This window comes from Chelonia mydas, chromosome 4, assembly GCF_015237465.2.
Source record: "Chelonia mydas isolate rCheMyd1 chromosome 4, rCheMyd1.pri.v2, whole genome shotgun sequence".
Taxonomy (NCBI): Eukaryota; Metazoa; Chordata; order Testudines; family Cheloniidae; genus Chelonia; species Chelonia mydas.
The window spans coordinates 86,833,366-86,850,565 of record NC_057852.1 but is presented as its reverse complement, the minus strand read 5'-3'; the positions used below and the strand labels follow the sequence as shown (position 1 = coordinate 86,850,565).

General features: G+C 41.0%; 1 protein-coding gene across 2 annotated transcripts in view; it reads right to left on the bottom strand.

The window, feature by feature from the left end:
- SGCZ (sarcoglycan zeta) overlaps window positions 1–17,200 on the bottom strand; it is a 793,251-nt gene that overhangs the window by 636,302 nt on the left and 139,749 nt on the right. The window lies entirely within an intron of this gene.

Below are 17,200 nucleotides of genomic sequence, written 5' to 3'. Positions count from 1 at the left end.
TGTTCTCTATACCAGGATATAGTTTCCTTGTTTAATAAATTCCTCCCTAAAGAATGTCTCTGCCTGAACCATGTGATTCTCTGCACCTCCAGCTTCCCCCTAGGCCTTAGTTTAAAATTACCTCTACAACCTTTTAAATTTTATATTCAGCAATCTGGTTCCATTTTGGTTAAGGTTGATCACATTCCTCCTTTATAGGTTACTCCTTCTGCAGTTCTTAATAAACCATAATCCCTGTTCCCTATACCATTGCCGCATCCATTCATTGAGACTTTGCAGTTCTGCTGGTCTTTCTGGCCCAGTATGAGGAACTGGAAGCATTTAAGAGAATACTACCATAGTAGTCCCAACATTTAATCTTCGCAGTCAAAATTTGGCCTCCGGGCCCTCTCTCCTACCTTTCCCTATCTCATTGGCATGCACGTGTACCATGAGCACTGGCTCCTTCCCAGCACTATCTATGAGGCTATTTAGAAGTCTCATGAGATCCACTACCTTTGCATCTGGCAAGCAGGCAATTCACTATTTGGTTCTCCCAGTCATCACAAACCTAACTATGTTTCTAATAATCAAATCTCCTACTACTATTGCCTGACTCTTCCTAATAACTGGGGTCCCTACCCCCAGAGGGATATCCTCTGTGCAAGAGTATATCATGACTGTAGAATATGATATGTAGAATGTATATTTTAGATGTTGGGACATGACAAAAGATGCCTGTTTGACCTGCAAGGAAAGAACTGCCAGGTGAAAAGCAGAGCCAGCAACCTGATCAGGTGAACTGGGTCAACAGTTCAATCAGGTAAACAACTTAGTCAGCAAATTAATCTTAGTGATAGACAGAACAGCATTTTTACAAAGTTACTATATATTGTATAATGTGTTTAAGGCAAGCACCTGAATTTGTGTGAGCTTCCATTTAACCCTATGGTGTGCCGCGTTTCAGTGGATTGATCACTCACTGAAGCCTCAAATAAACAACATATTTCTTCAGTTGAAGAGTATGTGAACCTGTGCATTCTGGGTAGCAGGAAAAAGAACCCGTCAACACCACAATCATCTGGAAGGTGGGTCCCAACTATGGGACAATTTCTTCATCATCTACTCCAGTTTGATGCTGTCCTGCCCCAATACTTTCATCCTCCTGAACAGCACAGTGGCTATTGGACAGCAGGTGGGGATACTCTACTATGTCCTTAAAAGTTTCCTCTATGTACTTGTCATCTTCCTTTGCTCCTCCAATTCAGCCACTCTAGCACCAAGAGCCCGTACTCTGTCCCTGAGGGTCAGGAATTGCTTGCATCTGTTCAAAGGCAGGTAATACATGTTGCACATAACACAAACTGGGTAACCACCCATCATTTCATCATGATGGAAGCGATAGTTAAAATTGAACAGGCTGAAAGTAGAATGAAAACTTTAACTTAATCAAAGGTCTGAGTCTAGAACTGCATCCACTGTCAATGGGATGAAAAATTGGAGGAGGAGAATAAGGCTCTGTCAGTGGCTGCTTGTTACTTCCGGCAGCAGGCAGTGCTCCCCCCTACTCCGAACCCACCCACCATAGTGATGAAGAACATTTATGCTGCCCTGGCAATGAGAAATCATGATAAGTCATGTACTGCCAACGCTGGGAGGATTGCAGGCACCACTCCCAGGAGGAAATGTAGGGTAGCAGTAGTTGGTGACTCTCTTCTGAGGGGGATGGAGGCACCCATCTATCAGCCTGACATAGCATCCCCAGGAGGTATGCGATTTGTGAGGGGCCCATATCCCAGAAATTACAGAGGGATTGTAGAGGATCATTCGGCCCTCTGACCACTACCCCACACTACTCATCCATCATAGACACAAGTGATACTGTGAATTATGAACTTGAGTGGCTTAGAAGTGACTACAGGGCTATGGGAGTAAGGGTGAAGGAATTGGGGGCACAGGTGGTGTCCTCTTCGACCCTTCTGGTCAAGGGTAGGAGCACAGGCAGAAACATGCATCCTGGAGCTGAATGCCAGGCTACAAGGTGTTGCCAGGAGTGCTTCAGTATCCTTGACCATGGGATGCTGTTCTTGGAAGAACTGCTAAGCAGAGATGGGGTTCACCTATCAAGGGAAGGGAACAGCACATTTGGATACAGACTGGCTAACCTAGTGAGAAGAGCTTTAAACTTAGTTCAATAGGGGCAGGTGACAAAAGCCCAAAGTTAAATCAGACCTGGGAGAAGGGTCAGAATCTGGAAGGGGAGCATGGGCTGTTATAGCAGGGATAAGGGAGAGACAATAGAACATGCGGGGAGAGAAATCAAATCAGTGTCTTAGATGTCTGTATACTAATGTCAGAACTATGGGGACCAAGCAGGAAGAACTTGAAATGCTATTTAATAAGCACAACTATGACATAGTTGGCATTAGAGATTGGTGGATAATACACATGATTGGAATATTGGTATAGAAAGGTACAGCTTGCTCAGCAAGGACATGCAGGGAAAGAATGTACAAGGTGTTGCCTTATATCAAAAATATATACACTTGGACCAAGGTTGAGATGGGAATAGGAGACAAACTTGTTGAAAGTCTCTGGGTAAGGATAAAAGGGGTAAAAACATGGGTGATGTCATAGTAAGGGGTTCACTATAGACTACCTCACCAAGAAGAAAAGGTGGGTGAGGCTTTTTAAAAAAATAACAAAATCATCCAAAGCACAGGACTTCAACTACTCAGACATCTCTTGGGAGAACAACATGGCAGGACACAGATTATTCAACAAATTCTTGGAATGTTTTGGAACCAGTTTTTTATTTCAGAAGGTGGAGAATGTTAATAGGGGAGAAACTGTTCTAGATTTGATTTTGACAAATAGGGAGAAACTGGTTGAGAATTTGAAAGAGGAAGGCAGCTTAGGTGAATGTGATCATGAAATGGTACCACTCAAGATTATAAGAAATGTTAGGAGGGAAAAACAGCACAATAAATACAATGGATTTCAAGAAGGCAGACTTTAGCAAACTCAGGGAATTGGTAGGTAAGATCCCATGAGAAGCAAGTCTAAGGAGAAAGCAGTTCAAGAGAGTTGGCAGTTTTTCAAAGAGACATTATTAAGGGCACAAGAGCAAATTATTTCACTGTGTAGGAAATCTAGGAAGTATGGCAAGAGTACCCTGGCTTAAGCAGGAGATTTTTTTTTTTTTAATTTTTAAATCATTAAAGTCCCACAAAAAGTGGAAACTAGGTCAAATTACAAAGGATGAATATAAACAAATATCACAAGTATGGAGGGACAAAATTAGAAAAAACAAAGCACAAAATGAGATTAAATTAACTAGAAAGCTAAAGGGTAACAAGAAAACATTCTACAAAATACATTAGAAACAACAGGAAGACCAAGGACAGGATAGGCTCAATGACAGGGGGAAACAATAACAGAAAAAATGAAAATGGCAGAAGTACTAAATGCAAAGTACTCCACTTAGGAAGGAACAATCAGTTGCACACATACAAAATGGGAAATGACTGCCTAGGAAAAGAGTACAGAAGAAAGGAATCTGGGAGTCATAGTGGATCACAAGCTAAATATGAGTGAGCAGTGTAACACGGTTGCAAAAAAGCAAACCTCATTCTGGGATGTATTAGCAGAGTGTTGTAAGCAAGACATCAGAAGGAATTCTTCCACTCTACTCCGCAGTGATTAGGCCACAGCTGGAGTATTGTATCCAGTTCTGAGTGCCACATTTCAGGAAAGATGGGGACAAATTGGAGAAAGTCCAGAGAAGAGCAACAGAAAGGATTAAAGGTCTAGAAAACACTACCTATTTGGGAAAATTGGAGAAGAGAAGACAGAGGGGACATAACAGTTTGCAAGGACATAAAAGGTTGTTATGAGGAGGAGGGAGAAAAATTGTTCTCTACCTCTGAGGCTAGGACAAGAAGCAATGGCTTAAATTGCAGCAAGGGAAGTTTAGGCTGGACAGTAGTATTTCCTAATGTCCAGCCTAAACTTCCCTTGCCTGTCAGGGTGGTTAAGTACTGGAATAAATGGGTAGGGAATTGTTGTGGAATCCCCATCATTGAAGATTTTTAAGAGCAGGCTGGACAAACACCTGTGAGGGTTGATCTAGAGAATACATAGTCCTGCCATGATTGTAGGGGATTGGACTAGATATCCAGTCCGACAATTCTATGATTGTATAAAGAGGATAAGAATTAAACACAGAGTCAGATGTCAAAAAAAACAATGTATGACTTAATGCAAGGTTTAAAAAAATCAGAATTAAAGAATTACATGCAACAATCTGATGTCACTTGATAACAGCATATCATCAAGTCCCTGGAGGAGGAGAGGTTTAGTAGCCTGGGTGAGGTGAAACAATTTAAGACAGTTACAGAAAAAAGAAAGTAGAGTATAATGGGTTCTTAGAAAGCAGGTGCTTTTAAAAAGGCAACAGGAAATTCATAACTGAGAAGTGTTAATATTAATGGTAGTTATCAGATAAGGAGCTACAGGAGAGTCAGTAGCAAGCGCTGAGTTTGGTTTTGTGGTTTCTATTCCATGGTTTAATTAGTTGTTTCCTCTGTGACTAAAATTTTCTTCTATTGATCCACTCCCTCCACATTAAAAACGGACACTTGTAGATAATAAAGGGTGAATAAAATTAACCGAAAAAAGAGTTTGAATGCAAAAAAAGATTCTACTTCATATGTCAACAATTTTTTTAGTAGAAAATCCTTGCAAATGCATCTTGTCTGGTAGCTGTGAAATGAAACACTAGATATGGAGTGAGCTGATTTATTTTTTGAAGAGGGGGAAAAAACAACAGAGGTGTCTGTACTGAATACGGAGTGGTCCCAAGTGAAATATGTGGGGATCACAAGCTAATCTTGATCATATTCCCAACTCAAGAGACCTAGGGCATATATGGTATTCTCTACCTAGGAAATTCTCAGGATGGGAGCATAAAGAATGCTAATTTGAGAGAGATTCAAGATGGGAAATCTGCTGAATATCTGCCTGTACTTATCATTCTTCTGGAGAGTACTATCAGACTTATTTTCAAAACTAGTGAAGTTCACTTTGTTCTTTCTCTCAAAAGAATTCAGCCTTAGAATTCCAAACTAGGAATAATAAGAGAAACAAACTAACTGCACCTAAGCAGCACAGAGATATTTGATACTGGAAAAACAAAAGAAAATGGTTTTCTGAACAAAAAAATATACTAAGAATGATCAAATCTGTAGTAGAGAAGAGACATTACTTCTGGCATGTTAGCACTCCAACTGAGTGCAGATTTTTTTTTTTAAAACTCAATGGCCTAGGCCTCTTTCCTGGGTAAGTTGTTAACTTGTGAAGAATCTATGCTTTGACTTTTTTAAAAAAAAAGCTTCTAGACCCTTCAGTAGCAACAAAAACTTAAGTGATTTTACTATAAATCAGTGAAATGCTTTCTTCTAAAGTGTGCAGGCAGACAATCCCAAGTCTTGGCCCTTTTTATTGCTGCTATTCTCTACTATCCACAAGATTCTGAAATTGACGAAAGCAATCAAGTCAATTTCACTTGTGGCTACTTTAGAAAAAATCACCATCACCAGATGTAGGCACTGCAGCTATTTACAGAATATAATGACTCAAAATACAGAGGATGGATGACCTATCATGTACCACCACCTCCTCCTTAGTTGTCAGGACATTCCAGGGACAGAAGAACAAGAAGTTGGTGTGGAAGGGTAATAATTGGCAAATGCTCTCCTCTCCCTACTATCAGGGGATGGATTGGCCTAGGGGGAGCTTTACACTTAGACAAATTTTAACTTCAATAATTGGAACCCTCAGGAAGGGTCCAGGAACAATACTTTCTTCAGAATACCATCTCCCTCTCGCACTGCCCAGCAGCTGAGTTTGGTAGAAGTTGGGGTTGGATTTTCAGGTGGGTGTTAGCTTTGGAGAATGAGGACCCTTGTCTTAATTTAGCTTTCTGGAAATTAAGTCCTCTAACTATTAAGACTCTGATGATGGATCATGTAAGTGGATAGAGTGTGCATGAGGATGGGTGGGGGGAAGAGAACAATATGGTAATTTAGAAGAGAGAAGTAAGGTATTTGCATGACAAAAGATAGTGAGAGAGTTGGGGGGATATATAAAAAAGAGAGAATATAGAGTAAAGAACATACTGTCGGGGGGGGGGGGGGGAGGGGAGAGGGAAGATAAAGAGTAAAAGTGAGCAAGAAGGAAGAGAGAAAACAGGCACTGAAAACAACCCTGGTTGAAAACACCATGCTGAAGGAGAAAAAGAAAGAAAATGGGGACGGAAGCCAGGAATGGAAAGAAGGTAAAACAGAACCAAGAAGAATGTTTTCCTTTACATAGCATGGTGTGTGGAGATGAAAAATGTACCAGAATGTGCATAGCCATCATGAAACAGGACTTCAAGTCCTGTTCATAACTGTTGTATTACAATATACTTGACAATTAGTGCCACATGGATCCCTGTAGGGCCCAAGTCTGACTCCTTTACAGCACTCAACCAATACCCTTGTCCATGAATAATCCAGTTGACTTCAACAGGACTCCTATTGGAATCCTCAAGGAAAGTAATAGCCGGACTCTGGCACCCTTAAGGATTCCCTCATACCTTAGATTTGTGGTCCGTAAACTTTAATTCCTTATATGGTTGATGGCTGATAAATTTCAATATAAATAATTCCTGAATGAAGACACATCTCCAACCTGTGAGTATATTAACACTCTATTGCTCAATATTCAAAATGAAAATTTGTACGTTTCAGAAAGCGGAGGTGGGGTTTGTTCTTTCTAAATAAGATGAAAGGTGTGACACTGAGTATCAAAACAGAAATGCAATATCCTGAAAGGAAGGAAGGAAGACTCCAAGAAATAGAAGGGAATTTGGAAATTAATCTAAAAACATGAAATACCATTTATCAAAATCAGACTGAGAGCTTAACTATATGAACAGTTAGCATGCAGCAAGCTGGGATATAAAATCTACAGGGCGCTAGCCTGACTGTACAGACCCTGCTACTGTGCATGAAAAATTCTGTAGAGCGCTTTGATCTACCCTGCTTTGAAATGGAAGTAGATCAAAGTGCACAATGGATTTTTTCATGCATGATAGCAAGAGTCCACACAGCCACTTAGCTCAGGCATGCTAGTGTACCATAGATACCAAATCTTAGCACGCTAGGGTATATAAGTAGTAATTTGCCTTAAGGGGAGATAGCTGATAGAAAGGTCTTGAAAGGAGAGAACTAAGGGAACATTCATGATCTTCAATTTTGATTTAAAGAAGCTAGAAAATAGTAAGTGTAGAGTACCATTTTAAAGTTCAAGTGAGGTAAAATAATTGCTGAGGAAGTGGTATGAAACCAAAAGTCATGGGAGGGTCTAATGCAATTAATTTAGGAAGAAAATGAAGTTGGTAGAAGGAGGATGTTAGGAAAAAAAATGAAATGTCTGATCAGCTGCTACCAGTAGCTATGGTTTAAGCTCCGAGATTTCAGGAAAGACTAGATCTACAAGACATGAAGTGTATGGCAAGAGGAATGACAACCTCAACTTTGTCCAGCTTTACCACGATACACAAGACATCTTAAAAAGGGACAAATCATCTCTCTTCATCCAAGGAACTAGTTTGCTTCCAGTGCATGAAGGGCACTGGGTTCAGGCTGAAGGACCTGCAGACATTTAAATGCAAATATCTAAATAAATGCTATTAGAGTTTGGAAATGTTAGCAATTAGAATTGCATGTTTAAAGAAATGACATTGTCCCCAATTTATAATTTTCAGGTGTATTTGGGTTTTGATTTAAGTGCACAGTAGTTTTGTTATTCTTCGACAGTTGTTGGGAAGTTATGTCTGCTCCCAAGTAAGTATACTATTGATGTTTTACATGTACAAAACATTGTGTGTGTGTTGTGACAGGGTCGGGCCAGATGGCTACAGGAGAGTAATAAAAGACATATATTAGCCCCAGGCTAAGTAGGTCCCTTTTCCCGGGGTGAGGTAACAGGGAAGATTCCAGAACAATCAGGAACCTTCTGGAGACAATTAAGACAGGCTGATTAGAACACCTGCAGTCAATCAAGAAGCTGCTAGAATCAATTAAGGCAGGCTAATCAGGGCACCTGGATTTTAAAAAGGAGCTCACTTCAGTTTGTGGTGTGCGTGTGAGGAACTGGGAGCAAGATGCACTAGGATCTGAGAGCGAGAACGCGGACTGTTTGGAGGACTGAGGTGTACAAGCATTATCAGACACCAGGAGGAAGGTCCTACGGTGAGAATAAAGAAAGTGTAGGGAGGAGGCTAGGGAGGAGGCCATGGGGAAGTAGCCCAGGGAGCTGTAGCTGTCGCACAGCTGTTCCAGGAGGCACTCTAGACAGCTGCATTCCACAGGGCCATGGGCTGGAACCCGGAGTAGAGGGTGGGCCCGGGTTCCCCCCAAATCCTCCCAACTCCTGGTCAGACACAGGAGGAGTTGACCTGGACTGTGAATTCAGAAAAACGGCCAAGCTGAGGGCTGCCGTGAAGCTCCAAGGTGAGCAAATCTGCCAATAAGCGCAAGACCCACCAAGGTAGAGCAGGAATTTGTCACAGTGTATACATACACACACACGCACACAAAAGTGTAGTTTTCTATATTTAAAAAAATGTGAAGACAACAGCATGAGAAAGTGGTACCATTAATAAATCCTGAGTTACTGCCATATCTGTCACATACAAATCATTATTCAGGCAGGTTGAAAGTACAACTGACTCTTGAAACATTTTTAATTATGCATTCATGATTTAATATTATTTTTCCTGTGCTGCTCCCGGGCCTTGTCCTAGTTTGCCAAAGATAGCAAATTTACTTTCACAAGTTGGTGCCTGAGGATGTTAATTACATGAAAACATCTCACAAAAAGCCAGCTAACTGCCATATTCAGGAACCCTGTGGAAGACATGGATTACTCACCAAGTAGTTAGCAACTGTCCCCTGAAAAATATTTTCTCTAGACACGAAAAGGAAAAGAGAGACTTATTCAAAAAGCCCAAGAAAGTCACCACCTAGTCAATACAACTTTAAGATTCCCGATGGCTAATCAGCATCTGACTCATCATCCATAAATCTTGGACTACTGGCCTGAGCTATAGACTCTTGCCATGCCGCTAATTCCCCATGACAGGTGATGCCCAGAGCTGTAGTGAGGCAGAGTGGCCTCTCATACCCAGAGTGGGAGGAACCCCGCCGCTGAACCACTACACATGCCAATCTGACAAGTGGCTTGTCACATATAACAAGGCACTATCCTTTGCAACAGAAAGGATAGCAATAGAAATATATCATTCCTGTTTAAATAATGCAATAAGAGAATATCTCAAATACAAAACTGGAGATGCAACTTAAAACATAGCAATTAAAAAACAAACATAACACACAACTTATATTAAGAACCTTAAAGTGCAGGATGATACATTTCAGTTGATACAATAGCCATCTCTCTTGCTGTCCAAACAGAGTTATTTTGACAGAAGGCAGGCCCTCAGGCAGGGCAGGGCAATAGAGGTCTATGGCTTGTGCCTGCATTCAGGGTCAAGCAGCAAGGGGTTCGGGCATCCTTACTCCAGAGGATGGCCGACAAGTGCTGGCTTCTGGGCCTTGAGAGGGGGAGACTGCCACCCCAGAGTTGCATGGCAGGGGTGGCACAGGCCCACCCACTCCACTGCACCCTGGCCCAGGGCCCTAACCTTGGCAGCGGGATTTGCCACTGGGTTAGTGGGGATCCTGACTGCAACACGCTGACCTATGCTCAGGCAGTGCTGCAGCCAGATTAAGGTTGGCTGCCGCTGGGCAATGTCCGAACTCTCCTGGCAGCTCCTCCGCGGTCGGGTCAGCATGCGACTCTTGCCAGTCCTCAGTTCCCCAGGGGCCAGCAGCAGTCTCCCAGCTCAGGAGCAAGCAGGAGGCATCTGGCTTCTCCGGTGGTTGCAGCCCAACTAAGCTTCCAGTCCCGCCTTTTATACTTCCTGTTCCACCTACTGACTTCCGGCAGGAGGGGCGAGCATGGCCTGGCTCTGCCCACCAGGGCTCAGTGAGGGGTTCCTCCTGCTCTGGGTCCATGGGAGGCCACTCCGCCTCACTATAGCACCCCTTTTATCGAAGACAATTTTTGGTTTCATCAGTAAGTTCCTTCTTCTCTGCACATACTGGGGTCGCCTTTATAAGCTTCCCAGTTTTGACATGTTAACAGGTAAGGTTATCTCAGTATTTGCAATATTACCAAAACTCTCCTGTACCATAAGGAATACCTGTAACACAACAAATCTAAAACTAGATTTAGTTATATTAAGCTTTGCTTATACTTGTAATTAGGCCTTATTCAACAATTGGTGGTCAGCAACCCCTGGCAAACCTCATTTACCATTTGAGCACTGGTGTAACCATGTACTAATGGAAATAATATGCATGCATTCACTTCAACTACAGACGACATTAGCTGTAACTGACCTGAAGGTTTTTTCTCAATGTACACCATAAGCACTGTAAAAAAGGCAAACTTCTAATGATTAAAACACTACATTAAATAACTCTACAGATGTTCAGTTTAATGTCTTGCAGTTCCTCTTAAGAATATTTTCCCTGTGCTCCACAAAATATCATGTGAACTCCCATTGTGTTATTCTTAACTTGAGAAGTTAATAGGATACTAGGGCTTTTGGGGGTTTCCCCCCCCGTTTTGCTCAACTCCATGAACCAAGTGTTCTTCACACAATGCACAGTCAACCTGTGGAACTCCTTGCCAGAGGATGTTGTGAAGGCCAAGACTATAACAGGGTTCAAAAAAAAGAACTAGATAAATTCATGGAGGATAGGTCCATCAATGGCTATTAGCCAGAATGGGCAGGGATGGTTTGCCAGAAGTTGGGAATGAGCGATAGGGAATGGATCACTTGAAGATTACCTGTTCTGTTCATTCCCTCTGAGGCACCCGGCATTGGCCTCTGTCAGAAGACAAGATACTGGGCTAGATGGACCTTTGGTCTGACCCAGTATGGCCATTTTTATTTTCTTATGTTAAGCCAATTATTTCAAAAATAAAGTAGTTTGTTTTGAGGATAATACTTCTTCTCTATGCAATTGATTCCATAAAATTAAAGACAGTTGATGCTGGCTGTCGTATTTTTGTGATGTGTGTAGTGGTGCATGTTCTTTGGATCCCCACTTAGGAACTTTAACGGTTAACAAATTACATTGTAGGAGGTTGAGGGTATATTGCAGTTGATCCTGCATGCAAAAAAGGAAAAAAAAGTCTAAAGAGCCTCCTGAACCTACCTGCCTTGCACCCTACTGCAGAGGGCAACAATAATCCAAACCTTGCTCTCCATGGGTACAAGGATTTAGGGCCCAATTCATCATTATGATGCTGCTTGTGCAGTCATTTACCCCAATATAAAGTGAGCACAAAGTGGGGGGAAAAAACACTACCAAAGCAAAATAGCATTTTTCACTCATTTTTCATTGATGTAAATGACTACACAAAGTACAGGGTAGTGATGACCTGGACCTTCAGCATTATAGTCATTTGATAGGGTGTGCTCACAGTCCTTGTAGTAGCCAGTGTACCTTAGACAGCTCAGGAAAAAGCACATGTTGAACCTTACAACAGGATGACTGAGCTCGTGCCGGCATGTACTCTAACAGCACACAGAAGCATTTTAGCATAGTAAGCCAGAAGGTCTCAGGATTGCTGCTGCTGCACATTGGTATCACCCCTTATGTGGGCTGTCACTTAACAGCCATGAAGACAGACCTGTGTATTTTTTTTCTCCATTAGCAGCAGGACTTTAAATGATTCCACTGTTCCTAACAGCAGCAACCAACATGTACCATACAATATAGTGCTCAGGTAGAAGAACTAATTAGCTGCAGTTGGCCCTTATTCCCTGAAGATAATGTCCATTTTAACTGATTACTACCAAACTAATCAACCCATCACAAATCTATCACAACCTTTCATTACAGAGCTCACACTGTTATTGCAATAAATTCTCATTTGGATTGACTGCTGCCAAAAAAGTCACATAACTTAGAAACAAAGAAAATAAAAGCTATAAAGGCTGAGAATGAAATGAATTTGAAAGCAAGAACTACAGAAAAAAACTGAACAAGTATTTCAAATAGTTTTAATCCTTTTATTGAACGGTGTCTTCTTTCATTATACAGTGTGACTCCATCTTTCACACACAAGACACATTGGGCACTCTGTCAACGTATCATACAGCTGCTGAAACCAGTTTCTCGGGGCCAAAAATTGTACAGATGACCATTTGTATTAAAATATACTAATGCAGATCAAGACAAGACAAGACAATTGTTAAAAATGCCACCAGCCATTGGCATCATGTGCACTTACCTGTTCCTGATGTTGCTACCCATGGTAGCAGTCGTGAGAAGTTTTAATTGGAAAGCCTAGAGTAACTAAGGCCAGAGAGGATGCCTGTAGGGGTGAGACAAGAGTCTCCTTGCCAACTCAGACGCTAGCCAAGATATCCAATGTGCTAATTGGAGTCAATCAATTCTAGTTTTTTTGTTGTGTGGAACTCATCTGTCCACTGCATGCTCCTTTCAAGTAGGCCACAAAACAGGGCTCCCAGCAGGTGGTAAATTCTGGTTGCCACCTTCTTGCACTGAATTTGTATACTGTTTCATTAAATTGATGGAAAGAAGAAGTGAGGCAGGATGTGACTGGGAAAGCTCAAAATTGAAGCAGAGACAGCATAGGCTTTTGGATAACACTATGTGCCTTATTCTCATAAAGCTGTTGTTTAGTGTTAGAAGAACTGACACTTTCCCATGGTCACATGACATGCCCTTGAGCTCAAAGGTGTGCCTTATTTCACCACTCACCCCCCATCCATCCAATCTAAGTTTAAATCCTTTTACTAACACAAAATATTACATGTCATACTGAAAAAGAATGATCTTCTAAACTGAAGAAATTGTGGTCATTAATCATCAGACCAAAATGTTTAGATTCTTATCTAAAGCTTCGGAATACATTGAGGATCCTTGCCTCTGAGTTCACCAATATTCCTTGCCACCATATTTTTGCTGTTGCATACATAGAGTTATTAGTCTCTTATTTCAATCTGTTTTGCTAATTTCTCCACAATTACAGGTTTCATATTAACTGTTGCATAGTAAGTTTACTTTTATGGGTGTATTATCTATTAAGCATTTGATAACAAGTTTCTTTTTATTAGAGTATTCATTGTCTCTTTTTATGTTGCTTGTCTTACACATTATGTCTTGAGGGATGAGGATTTCCCTATGGGCCTCAGAATTTTTATTTTACTTATTTTCTGTCTGTGAATAAAAAGCTTCACTTCAAGTGTTAGCAGGCCATTAACCTTCATATCCAGGAATATTTGTTAAAGTATAAATCACAGTAGGGTCATTATCCATATATTTAGCTCGATTTTATTAAGACAGCTTTATAACACAATTATGGATAAGTGCTGTATTGTAATTCCCTTGGATAGCATTGCTAAACTCCATAAAGAATTTGTGCTCCATATTACCAATTAAACAAAGAAAAAGGCAGCGCAGTGCAGCCCAGCTTGACTTTGAGAATGTCTCCCGGATTCTCTCTTTTCATAGCTGAGATCTCGAAACACATGCTCCACTGGTGAAAATCAGCTACATGCATATAACAAAAACCATGGAGGCTTTCACAAAGTTAAGCTGTTGCATCTGTCTTTGCTTAATTGGATAATGGAGCTATGCCCATGTACATTGCCTGAGGATCTGGCCCAGAGATAGGGCCAGGTTCATAGATGAACTTCGCTGACTGTATAAAATTAAGCCGTGCATGAATAAAGTAAAAGGCTAAAATATGTAAGAAGAGATTTCCACAGAGGGAAGGACATACTGCTCCAGGGAAGGACATACTGCTAAATATATACCTGTTATGTGTACAGTTTTCTCTATATGCTTTTCTCTGAATGACTTAGTTATCCATACTGTAGAAAAAAAAAGTCATTGCTGGGTAACAAAGGAAATAGTCTTTTTTCTCATAAAAGGTGGGACTGTGTATATTTGGCTAAGATGAGAGTACAGATCTGTTACTAAAACAGACAAAAGCAGATAAATGCTGGAGGGTCAGAGTTATTTATTTTCTAAGGTATTTGCCAGTATCCAGTGTACCAAGTTTATGGAAGAATGTATTCTTTCACCAACGCATCCAGGAAGTTATAAACCTTGTGAACCTTACAGAATGATTTATTGTTTATTTTCAGGAAGCTGGCACAAACATACAATGACCCATATACTTCACCAGAATAAATACACTGTCTATGTCCCCCCGTTAACGTATTCAATTACACTCATACATAGTTCTCTATGGCTAGTCCATTACAATTATTCTAGCAGTTTGTTGCGGATGATGATTATGTTATCAAAACAGCTTTTCTTTTGGTCCTATAAATATGATGTAATTGTACACTCCCTCTCCTAATTTTAGGAAGCACCAGGGCATTCTCTGAGCAGTCTAATCAGCCTTTTCTATCAGAAGGTGTGACAAAGTTCCTCCTCTACCTTGGTGGGTCTTGCGCTTATTGGCGGATTTGCTCACCTTGGAGCTTCACGGCAGCCCTCAGCTTGGCTGTTTTTCTGAACCCACAGTCCAGGTTGAGTCCTCCTGTGTCTGACCAGGAGTTGGGAGGAACCCGGACCCGCCCTCTACTCCGGGTTCCAGCCCAGGGCCCTGTGGAATGCAGCTGTCTAGAGTGCCTCCTGGAACAGCTGTGCGACAGCTACAACTCCCTGGGCTACTTCCCCACGGCCTCGTCCCAACACCTTCTTTATTCTTAGCATAGGCCCCCTCCTCCTGGTGTCTGATAATGCTTGTACACCTCAGTCCTCTAAACAGTCCGTGTTCTCACTCTCAGCTCCTAGTGCCTCTTGCTCCCAGCTCCTCACACGCACACCACAAACTGAAATGAGCTCCTTTTTAAACCCAGGTGCCCTGATTAGCCTGCCTTAATTGATTCTAACAGCTTCTTGATAGGCTGATTAGAACACCTGCAGCCAATCTTAATTGTCTCCAGAAGGTTCCTGATTGTTCTGGAACCTTCCCTGTTACCTTATCCAGGGGAAAAGGGACCTACTTTACCTGGGGCTAATATATCCACCTTCTGTTACTCTCCTGTAGCCATCTGGCCTGACCCTGTCACAAAGGTTAAAGGTAAGCAAGGTCAGCCTTGGTGAAAACTGCAGCTGTTTTGCTTAGGTATACTGATTCAAAGCCAAGGACCTCGACCTGTAAAATAGGTGGATAGTACATACAGATATGTATCAAAACTGTACACAAATAGGAAGGGTGATCAGCCATCAAGATAGTTACATGCTGGTTCACAGACACTGGGAACACTCATTTATTCCACTTGTATCTGCCTATTTACATTTGGATCTGATTAACTTGGCCTAGCTGAAGTCCATTCTGGATAAGGTGTCTGTAGGTGTGATTTCAGCTCTGGGTCACATCAAGTGTTTGTATTGTAGCTGTCCTGAATTTATGTTGCATGCCTTATTCCACAGCAACATGATTAAAAGCATCCTCAAGCCACACAGAAAAATGCTACAGCACAGAAGTGATAGGCAGCTGATTCTAAATACCTGCCTGAAATGGATACTAGAATAAATCTACAACTCCACTCATGCATGCATTGTTTACCTCCGTGGGGAACTGGTGACCAAAGCTTCTTAGTTTTCATGAAGACCTGGATTAATGACTTATTTTATAAATTCCTAATTGGTTTCCTAACCTGCCCTGTCTTGACAGAATTTACCTGTGTCATTTTGAATACCCCTGGGTAGAAGGTGAGTAGAATCTGTACAATATTCAAGTCTAGACATGCAGGCTCAATATGAGCAAAGTTATTTGATCACTTAAATTACTTAGTCATTTCATTTTGTGACAAGCTAAACTTGATTAAAATTTTTGGATATTTCTCAATGATTTTCTTATTAGCACATAAATATGACATTTTTACTCACATAGCACATCTCACTGAAGTCCTTCTAAATAATTCAAGAAGTGATATTTAATTTTATAGATGTGATAATAAGGGGAGGAGTAGTATAGTGGGCAGTTAAGTAACTTACCAACAGAAAAACTATATTAAAGTGGCAGTAGAACTAATATCTACTAATTCACAGTCCTGTACTCTAACTAGTTCACCATAAGGCCTCAGATTACTTCTGCTCTTTCAAGTGGATCAGATTACACTTATTTCAAAAAATCAAATATATATTTAAGATTCCTATAGGTTATTCTTATCTAGCTTTCCCATAGACATATTAAACCAGCTTCCCTTCATCTATAATCTCAGCTGACAAACATTTAGACATCTGAACGATCATATTATGTGTCATAGAAGAGAAAACATATGTAGAATGAGAAATCCTCATACGTGTAGCATTTTAGATTGCAGCATCTTAAAATTTCCCCTAGTTTTCTTACATGGATAGCCGGGATATATTTGCTCTTGCCTCAGCACAGGAGGCTGGACTATATGACCTCTTGAGGTGCTGTCCAGCCTTAGATTTCTATGATTCTATGTTAAACAAGGTAGGTGAGAATACTGAGCCCTGAGAGACTCTACAGCCAAGAACCTTGTAGACAAGGAGTAGTTGCCTATCATGCATCTCTGGGATCTATAATTTGAAGTCAAAGAATTGTATACTGGCTGTCACTCTTAAGTAAAAAGGAGTACCTGTGGCACCTTAGAGACTAACAAATTTATTAGAGCATAAGCTTTCATGGGCTACAGCCCACTTCATTGGGTGCATAGAATGGAACATATAGTAAGAAGATTTTATAAATTATATATATATATACACACACACACACACACACACACAAATACTAATTTACATACAGAGAGAGAGAGAAGGTGGAAGTTGCTATACAAACTGAAAGAGGCTAATTAACTAAGGTGAGCTGTTATCAGTGGGAGAAAAAAAAACTTTAGTGATAATCAAGATGACCCATTTAGACAGTTGACAAGAAGGTGTGAGGCTACTTAACTTAGGGGAAATAGATTCAATGTGTAATGACCCAGCCACTCCCAGGCTCTATTCAAACCCAAGTTAATGGTATCTAGTTTGAATATTAATTCAAGCTCAGCAGTTTCTCATTGGAGTCTGTTTTT